The sequence below is a fragment of the Rhinolophus ferrumequinum genome, chromosome 4 (assembly GCF_004115265.2).
Source record: "Rhinolophus ferrumequinum isolate MPI-CBG mRhiFer1 chromosome 4, mRhiFer1_v1.p, whole genome shotgun sequence".
Lineage (NCBI taxonomy): Eukaryota > Metazoa > Chordata > Mammalia > Chiroptera > Rhinolophidae > Rhinolophus > Rhinolophus ferrumequinum.
Genome location: NC_046287.1, coordinates 18,348,084 through 18,359,534, shown reverse-complemented (window position 1 = coordinate 18,359,534; position 11,451 = coordinate 18,348,084).

Here is an 11,451-nt window from a genome sequence, read left to right as displayed (position 1 = left end):
GTTGCCATCCAGTTTCAAAGGTATATTCTTCATTTGCCTTAGATCTCATCTTCTCTCCCTATTCAATCACACCACTCCTTTGGTGATCTCCTGTTTCACAAATCATAAAACCCCTTTTCCTTCCTACTTGAAAGACATATGTACACACATCATCTCTCTTTTCACAACTCGCAGTCCTCAATATACTATAAATCTACTTATTTTTCTAAAATGCCACAGATATTTTACTTTCCTAGGCTGTCATTCCTATAATAAATTCACAGACACATTTCTATTATTCTAAGTAACTCTCTTCCTTTGATTCTTTAATATCACTGTTCTGTTTCTACTTTTATCTCTTGTGAAAAAAAAAAAAAGAATGTTTTCCTGCCTCTTCTTTTAATCCACAGCTCTAAATATCAACTCTCTTTGTGCTTTTGACCTGAGACCTCTTTTATTTACTCATCACCCTAAGAGGCATTATTATTTTCACTGTATTTAATATCATCTCCATTCTGAAAATTCTGATTTTTTTTCCTAGTTCAAGTACTTGGTTTGAGTTCAGATTTAAATTTGCAACCACATAATTGACATATCCTCTTGAACATCTCAGGTTTATTCAAATTAAAATATCCATTAAGGTACTCTAGACTTTCTACCCTTCAAGTGTATGTGTGTATGCATACACACACACACACACACACACACACACACATACACACACTCCTTTTGAGCATTGCAGTTTAATTTTTAGTGCCAATTTACACGAGCTACTAAGCCCTCAAACCTGAGCACCTATTGATCCTACCTGCAAAATATAGTTCCAATTTTTTGATTTACCTGAAAATTAATGGCTTCCAATTTACTGCAAGACTTCACCTTTTCTTGATAGATTACTGTTTTATTTCCCTAATTAGAGTACCTGAGTCCACACTTGTTCCTATTCTAGTCCTCTCTCAAACCAGCAAGTAGGCTGAACTTAAAGAAACAAAAAGAAAACCATGTATCTTCTGCAAATACCTTTTACACTTTAGCAAGAAACAAAACAAAACATGACCAAAGGCCCAATATAAACAGTATGTTGTGTACCGAAATAAAACCTCATTTCAGCATAATCCATCTCATGACTTGTCCAATATATTGAAAAACTAACTTTACATATTTTTTCTTCAGTCTTTTGTCACAGCTACTTTAAAATGTGTTGAATCAATCCCTTGGGCCTTATTGTCTATTAAAGAACAAGAAAAACATATTTTATTATTTTAAGGAAGTTTCTAATAACAATTGCCAAAAATGATACAATGGATCATGATAATATATGAAACTTCATCATTGAAGCAGCAAAACTAAATATATTTTCAAGGATGTCTGGTACTTTATCTGTAAATAGAGTTGCAAAAATGTTACTCAATCAAATGATTATTCAACAAATATTCTCTCCAACTTTAAATGTTAAAATGTTTAGGGTTTCCATAGTGGGCTAAAAATATGAATAAATTTCAGTATCTAAATCCACATAAAAATGAAAACCAGAACCTGAATGTGGAGAAGTATTAGTTTTTTTCATGCGATGTTATGTGAATGTAAATCAGTATGAATAGATCTTCCAACATTACATGTTGCACAGTATTAATTGAATGTTAGCAATTTTCAGTTGGGTGTCATTTAACAGAATCTACTTCAACTTTTTTTTTCTTCTCCAATAAGTCATAAATAAGCTCAGATAGTTTTAGCACTGATGGTTTCTCTAATATACCTCTAATATGGTTAAGATAAATCATTAATTCGCAATTCATTTTCAGAATTAAATTTATAATGTGCAGGGCATATAATAGGTGTTCAATAAATATTTCTTGAATAATGGATTGACCATCTGTGATGACTTCGAGCTGCTATCAATGATGTCACCAAAAACAAAGCAATGGTCTCATTCATTTTGCGAATCATCCATAATAAATGATATCTGCAATCTTAATTATAGGGCATAACTTACTAGCTACTATCAATAAATTATTAATGATAAAACAGCAAGGACACAATAGCAGTTAAAGATATCTTAACCATTTTAAGTATTGTTTTATGCTTCTGAATATTATGTGTCTTCATCCATGCATAATAATTTTATTGAGAAGCCGGAACAGATCTAAGTGCCAAGGGATAGACGTTAATAAGTGAATATATTCTTTATAAAAAATCATAGTAAAACAGTATGTTGATGACATATTTGAAATAAAACATTGTACAAGGTCAAATTTTAAAGGACTATTAAATAAATGAAAAATACAGATGTGCTTTAGGAAAAACTTAGATGTTCTAGGTGATATTTCACATTAGGAGACAGATTGATATACAAGTCTTTTAAGACCCTTTCGACTACTCCATTACAATATATATCATATACTATCATATGCATTATATTAAATTTTATGTACTATTATGTTATAGCTCTTTTTTCAAAAACCAATAAGAGAAATGTAAATTGACACATATAAAAGTAAACTAAGCATGAGTTTTATAAAATTTATAGTAAAATTTCACTGGAATCATTTTGAAGGAAAAAAAAACTTGCTTTAAATTATTATAGATAAATTTAAAATCTATGTTAGTTGACCTCATAATACCTTTATCCATGATTTACTTTAATACTTTAATGACAAAATACCTCATAATAGATTACTTGAACATACTCCTCTGTAAGAAATCTTTAGTAGTAAAAATGAATTACAATTCAAATAAATACTCTGCGTTCTTGGCAACCCTACAGTAAGCATACATTACATAACCTGCCTCTCTCCTATACCAGTTCACTAGCAAATCACAACACCAACTTTTTTCCTCTACAATGTTTTCTTTTTCTTTTCCATCTGCTTATTTAAAATAAAATCATTGTTTTGCTCTCTTTTTCTCCCTTCGTGCTTTGGAAGTTATTGTGTAAAGATGAATACCTAATGCTATAGCAGCTATTTCACAACCATAAGGTAAGATGACTCAGGACTAAAGATTTTCAGCTGAGGATGGTAGGATAGAAGGATGAAAAGAACCTGGGGGGACAACAAAGATGTGTTTACACAGACAACAAACACTGTGTTTACCTTGTCTCACAACCACATCAAAATTACAACTAATCTACAAAACAACCATTACTGAGAATCACCTAAAATAAAGCTGAACAGAAGCCTTTCAACTAAGGACATGAAGAAGAAGCCACAGACTGGTAGGAGGGTCAGAGACGCAGAACGGACTTTTCCCACACCCGTGTGTGACCAATAAAAACCAGGAGCACTATTTCGGCTGTGGGGTCCCCCCATTCCCGAAAAGAGCAAGAGATGCCAGCCCCACTCCAGCCCAGGGTTCCAGTGCCAGGGAGAGAAGTCCTCATAATTTTTGCCTTTGAAAACCAGTGGAGATTGTGACTGAGTGAGAGTGCAGCTGCACTCCCAGGTGCTCCTCTTAAAGAAACCATGTGTGTGGACTTACCCACCAATGGGAATCACCTGCTCTGAGCTCCAGCACTGGGACATATGATGGGGAACTGAGTTGTCTGGCTTGGGATAGGAGTGGGAGAAGCAGCTTTCTCCTGGACGGAGGAGCTGGCGGAGGCCATTGTTTCTTTGCTGAGCCCTCCCCCTTCCTAGTGTGTGAACACAGGTGGCCCCTATTTCTGAGTCTCCACTGTTCCTTCACCACGCCCTGATGATTTGAGACCTGGCCCCGCCCAACTTTCAGGCACACCCAGGCTGCTTTCAGTGGCCGCTTACCTTGGCTCAAGCTGCATTTTCCTAGAGTCTCTAAAGGTTCATGGAACCCAGACAAGCAGCATCTGGCTTGAGCATGTCCTGCACCTCTGGCTGAGCAGCACTAAGCTGGCTCCAGTGGCAGCAGGCCTTGGTTCTCAGCTTGGCCTCTCAAAGGCGTTTCCAAGCACAGCATGGGTGACAGACATCTAAGGATTTCTTTCTGGCTCCTGCTAGGTGGCCTTGGGTAGGAAACAGGCCGTGGCTGAAGTAGGCCTACAGCTGATCCCCTCCAAGGTGGTCCTGAGGCTGGCACCCCAGGAGTCAGCTCCAAAACGAGCTGGAGCATCATCTAGCTGTCTCCAAGTAAGACTGTCATGCAGGGTGTCATGCGGGGTCTCTGGTCCCAATCCCCACATAAGAACGCAGGACACGGTGAGGCCAAAAAGGAACATTCACAGAGCTATAGATAGGGGAGTCATGCCACTATATTCTTGCTGGTGGCTGGGTTGGAGACATAGGCAGCAGGAGCCACATGACCTGCAACCAGTCGTCCACTTGTCTCTGCCAACAACCTCACTTGCTAGCTGCAATCTGCTGTGCTCACTGCACTCTTTCTAGCTCATCCTCTATTTTCTTGCTAGCCCCCTATTTTCTGCTAGTGTAGCCACAGCAGTTATATTAGTGGCCAATGGCTCACTGGTTACAACTGATGGCTAACTAGCCACAGCTGATGGCCATCCAGTCACAGTTGATGGCCATTTACTACATGAGCCAGCACCTATCCACATGAGGCCAAGAGCCTGGAAACTGCACTCCTGACTCTGTCTGCACAAAGACACACCCAAAGGGCAGATTGGGCAGGCACCAGAGTCCTGCTGAGGCAGATCCTGCTCTGTAGGATTAGCTCCTAACAACAACCCTTCCACTGTAGTTAAAGCCAGTCCTCACAAACAGTGAGTCCATGGGTCAGTCCCTCACATTTATGTGCAATTACCAAACAAGGCTCAACTACAAGAGGAGGGCACACACAACCCACACAAGGGACGCACCTGGAGAGTGTGACTCAGGTGACCAGAAAGACTGCACCACTGAATGCCACAGCACACCTACTATATAAGGCCACTCTTCTAAGATCAGAAGACACAGAAGCCCTACCTAATACATAGAAACAAACACAGGAAGGCAGCCAAAATGGGGAAACAAAGAAATATGTCCCAAGTGAAAGAACAGAACAAAGCTCCAGAAAAAGAGCTAAGCAAAACGGACATAAACAATCTATCAGACACAGAGTTCCAAACACTGGTTATAAGAATTCTCAATGATCTCATAAAAATGGAGATGGAAACCATGAAAAAGAACGAGTCAGAAATAAAGGATACAATAATGGAAATGAAGAATATATTACAGGGAATCAACAGTAGATTAGATGAAGCAGAGGATCCAACTAACGATCTAGAAGATAAGGTAGCAGAAAACACCTAACCAGAACAGCAAAAGAAAACAAGAATCCAAAAAATTGAGGAGAATTTAAGGGGCTCTGGGACAATATCAAGCATACCAACATTCACATTATAGAGGTACCAGAAGGAGAAGAGTGAAAGCAAGGAATTGAAAACCTATTTGAAGAAATAATGACAGAAAACTTCCCTAACTTCGTGAAGGAAATGGACATACAAGCCCAGGAAGCACAGAGAATCCCAAACAAGATAAACCCAAAGCGGCCCACACCAAGATACATAATAATTAAAATGCCAAAGGTTAAATACAAAGAGAGAATCTTACAAGCAGCAGGAGAAAACCAGTTAGTTACCTACAATGGAGCCCCCATACGACTGTCAGCTGATTTCTCAACAGAAACTTTGCCGTCAAGAGGGAGTGACATGAAATAGCCCAAGTGATGAAAAGCAATGACATACAAACAAGATTGCTCTACCCAGCAAAACTGTAATTTAGAATTGAAGGACAGATAAGGAGCTTCCCAGACAAGAAAAAGCTGAAGGAGTTCATCACCATCAAACGAGTATTACAAGGACTCTTAGAGGGACTTCTTTAAGATGGGAGGGGGTTAAGGATGGGTGAAAGGGGAAGGGATTAAGGAGATCAAATTGGTTGTTATATAGTAGTCATGGGGATGTAGGTTATAGCATAAGGAATGTAGTCAACAATATTGTAATAACTAGGTATGGTGCCACATAGGTACTAGATCTATCAGGGTGATACATGGGAATGGAGCTGGGGTCACAGTGAAAAAGGTGAAGGCCTTAAGAAATATAAATTAATAGCTAACACAGAATGGGAAATATAATCAACAATGTTGTAAAGATCATGTAAGGTGCATTATGGACACTGAACTTACTAGTGGGATCACGTCATAGACTGTGTAGATAGATGCCTGACCAATGCACTATACACCTGAAGAGCTGAAGTAGAATTATATTGAATGTCAACTGTAACTAAATATATAGGTATATATAATCACGGGATGTGAAGTCCAACATAGGGAAGATAGTCAATGGTATTGTAACAGCTATATAAGATGTCAGAGGGGTAGTAGCTTGGGGGGGGTAGGTTATCACTTTATGAGGGGTTTCAATGTTTTGTATACCTGAAGCTAAAAAAAAAAAAATCATTAAAAAAAAAGAAAAGAAAAAATGAAATCATTTCTGGACAATACTGAAAAAGATATCAATATGTCATCATTTTATTTTAAAGTATTCATTTCCTAAAAATTATACTTCACATAAAAGAAAATTTAAAGTAATAATAGAAAATATTCCATGAAATGATTTGTATATAAACATGTACATAATACCACAGATTATAACAATTACAGGAAAGTGTTTCGTTGTTGTTTTTTTTTTTGTGGTTTTTTTTTTTTTGGTACATATCCATACTACATTCCTCTTGTAGACAGTTTATAGAAATGCTACTCTGCCACCTGTCTACCTCAATATCCTACATTTTATGTCATCTGCTTTGCCTCACTGATGATAAATTTTATCTCATAGTTCACTGGGCAAAATTTTCATAAAAATTCATATGATCACTCACATCTTGGGCCTGTTTCATGGAGCTTAGAGGTGGCTATTGAAATCCATTCAAAGTTCAAAGCAAGATACATATTTAATAACAACCTACAAAATGAAAAAGTAAAATCTTCTGCATTTTTCAAATTGGTTAACAAATCAAATGAGGAGTAATAGAAAGCTTTTGAGCTACTTTTTAAAGTGATTCCAGTGGATCCTATATTAAAACAGATAACTAATATTAAAGAAACTGAAAGGATAGTATTTATTATGAGATATAAAATATTATTTTTCAAATGAAAGTGTAAAGGTTGGATTTTTATATCAGTAGAGAGATCTACTGGAGAAGCAACCCTCATGAAAGAGCAAAATAATGCAATAACATCAACCCAAAATAATTACCTTTTTTTAAATTTAAATGTAAACATCAACAGTCATCAGCTATATGAGAAAAATGAAAACCTGAAATGTAAACATCAAGGTAAAATATAACCTTATTAAAAGACAACTAAGTGGGAGAAAAGAATAAAATATCTTATGTGGATGGATTTAGGATGTAATTCCACAGAAACAAAAAGAAAACAGAAGGAGAAAGAGGGGAAAGGGAGGAAGGACAATGAGGAGTGGAGGTGAAACATTTATTGAAAATATAAAAAAATTATGATTTCTATCATGATTAAATTCTATAGAAGTGCCAGAATGTAAACATAAATTAATTTCTTAGAGGATAAAGAAAACTGACAAGTATTTGGAAAAAACACGACATAGATTGAAATATTGCAGGAGGGCCAATATTCTAATAGAGATTCTGAAAAGAAGAACTGAAAACAAAAACAAAAACCAGAACAGATGAAGGTATGAATAGGCAGGGAATTATCATGGAGATAATAAAGCTGAAGAAAATACAAGGTTTTAGAATGAAAGGAAATATACTATGCCAATCAAGTTGAAGGTAGATACCAAACTATATACCTCAGATGAATTATCATTTTGGGGGAAAAAAGAAGGAAAAAAACAAAAAAAACAATAGAGAATGTATAAGAAGAGTGGACTCTGTTTGTCTCCAGTCTACTGAGAATTCCTCCATGTTGGAAAAGACAACCCAGAAATCTTGATAGTATATAGAGAAAATTATTTTGAACTTAGACATTATCCTCTGACAAATTATGTGGGTAAACTAAGGACACTTTCAGGTATGAATGAACTAGAAAAGATTAAATCCATCTTCTGAGAAAATTTTTGTATGTACTTCAGGATAAAAAGTTGAAAAAAATCAAGAAAAAGTGGGAATTGAAAAGACACTATGAATGGACTTAAAAAAGGTGTGTTATAAATTGTGCAATGGGATTATCAAGCATTCTCTTTCAGGAAAAACGGTCCAGGATACTTAGAGAGAAACAACAAATAGGATTCTTTGTGAGGGTATAAAAATTATCAACAGTTTTAAAATTTATGTGATTAAAATATAAAATATAAAATTGATTCACATATTACATGGATTTTATTAGTAATAGTGAACAGAAAAAAGTTAACTAGACTTTTACACTAGCTTTATCCTCAGACAAATAGCACAGGAAACATGATGTTTACATTCTCTTGAAAAATAATGCATAATCAGTACTTTATTTTGATTTCAACATTTAGGATCCACCAGTATATAACATAAATAATGCTTGAATAAGATTAAAGTGGAAAATGTACATTAAATCAATAGATGACAAGTTTGGGGATGTGGAATTGGGGGAAGTCACACAGATAGAAATGTAGGGGCATTGATATTTCTCCTTTCACATAACTAACAGGTAATGTCAAATATTGATAGAATTCCAAATAGAGACTAATAATAACATTGTAAGATAGAAATGTATTCAGCAGGATGCATTTGAAAGGTGGTATTTGCTGTAAAATATTCGAACAAGTGAGGGAGAAACAAAATACAGGATAGCAGAAAGACACTGAATACTCATTTTTCTTACTGGCGAAAAATATACATAATATAAAGGTGACAGGTAGTACATTAAGGCATATACATGCGTCTTAAAGGTGTATCAAGATTTGGCTGCTTAAACAGACAACCTGGTAAAAAAATAAACCTTGCTTTATTCTTCCTGGCTGTGTTATATGGTACAGAATTATTCTTGTCACAGAATTACAGTAAAGAGTCTAAAAGCAAATAATATATATCAACATATTCTGATTATAAATTTAAACAATATAGCTCTCTTTTCACACAAAATTCTTAATTTTGAAGTGTTTATTGCTTTTTCTTTTTTTGAGATGAGTAGTGAATGATCTTTCCTTGTAGGCACTAAAAGCATGCCTTTATTAGTGACTAACTTTATGAATAAAGGAAACTTCAATTAGGATTTATATTTTTACATTTCTGAAATCAAGAGCTTGGTAAATATTTGCCATGTATCATCACTTGATGTTGACTAACCATATTTATTGTTAACCTTCTGGTTTTCATGTTCAACTCATGCTTATTTTATGAAGAGGAGACATGGTCATGTCCTTTTTCTCAGAGTCACCATCTGTTTCTCCCATCTCCCAAATACCTGTCTTTGCCAGGAAGAGACACTTCTACCCTCCTCAGAGGCATTTTCTCACCGAGTAATCCTGATACAGCCTTTTCAGTGACATTTCCTCCCACACCATTAGCATGTATGTGCTCATAATTGGAGTCCAGGAATGGAAGGGATCAATTAGAAAAAGAGCAGCATTTTCCATTGACTAAAGAATGGGAAATAAACAAATGGATGAGAGGAAGTTTGAAGCTAAAATGGTTATTGTTCAGAGTCACAATCTTCTCCATAGAGCAAGGGAGAGAAGCCTTTAGGAGTACAGGATTTAACAACTATACTTCAGAGTACCCTAAGTATTCAGAGAGAAATTGCTAAGCAGCAAAGCCGCCTGGGTCTAGTCATGAGAAATTAAAAATTAAGGGAGTTGCTGTGAAGGGATTAAATAAATGATGGTGGGTGATTAAAATAAAATAGGGTGTGGACTAGTGCTGGAGTGTTTCAATTATTGTATGGATAACATATAGTTGAGCTGGAAGATAATAGTTAAAACCTCATTAGATTTAAGTGTAGGTGATAAAAAAGAGAGCAGAGGACACACAAATAAAATATAAAGTTGGATCTAAAGTAATTTAGCTTACTGATTTCACTATAGCCGTAACATTATATATATACATTTTTGTTTTTCTCTCATCAGTTATTCAGGACAACTTTTAGTTTATTTGTAAAGATTTTTTACATATTAGTCCATGACTGGTTTCAACAATCAAAATGTACCAGGATATAGTTTGGACAAAACAAATCTACTAAAGGATGATTACAATTTCAAATAATGAGCTATGAAACACAGAGTAGTGAAAGTATACCCTATAAATGTAGGTAACTCTATTTTACATTCAGCTCCAAAAGGATGGCTTATTTACTATTTTAAAATCTACTGAAAGTCAAATCTGAAGAAAAGATATGTCATACATACTTAGACACACCCTAAGTGGATAGTTATAAAAGTTATATTAGACTTGCATTATTCTAACATATGATTATATGTTACCTATATTTTCCTAATAGGTTAGAGTTGAAATATCTTTATTGAAAAAAATGACACCATATTTGAAATACATATCTAGTTAAGTAATTTTTAGGAAAACTTCTCCATTGCTTTTCAATAATAGCTACAAACACATACACACACACACAAACACATACACACACACAAATACCTTTCTTTTTAATCTTCTACTTGTACACAAACATTGAAAGAAAACATTCCACTAAAAGTTACCCTAATGCATTTTTGACAAAGAAATCTCCAGGGGCAACCTCTTTATATTTTCACATTATAAAGGGAACATCACTAAGTATCTGAAAAGATCAACTGAAATGTCTGGAATATACAATTTGGCAGATGTCCTTTCTTGCACTGGATAATTATGTTGTTTGAAAAATCAGAATGAATTAATACTATTTATTTGAAAGTCAAAGGTCATGATAATATGGGAATGTACACATGAAAAATAATAAGTAGCTAACATACACACACACCCATCAAATTAAGCTAACATATATATCAAGAAGGAAATTTCTTAACATCAGAACTTTCTTTATTTTGTGAAAATCCTGATAAATCAAATAGAATGCTTCAGAATCATTAATAAGCTGGAGAAATTTTAAACACTAGCTTTTCAAATAACTACGATGTATATGATTATTGTATATTTTCTGATATAAATTATGCACAATAGACAATTTCCATATCATAATAAAATATGCAATAGTTAATATTGTGAATTCCATTTTGTTAATTGTTTCTCAAGTCTTTGATTAAATTTGGCTAAATGCTTTCATCTTTAGCCAAATTATGGTTGCCATATATGAGTTAGTAAAGTCCCAACATGAATGCTGGTTGATATTTCCTTTAACATTAAAGAGTAGCACAAAAGTGAAACAATAGGATGCATATTTGATTCCACTTATTTTTCAATGGTATCAGCTACTTCTTTTTGGAATTGGTTGATAGAGTGAGAAAACTAGAAGGATAGTTTCCAAATTTTGTGCAATTCATATTGTAACAGCTATAAATATAATGATGCACTTTTAAGTTAAATTAATCTATTAATATTTTACCATTAATTGGTAAGTAGACAAGACATAAATCTATAAATAATTTCTCAGTCGATAGCTATTGTA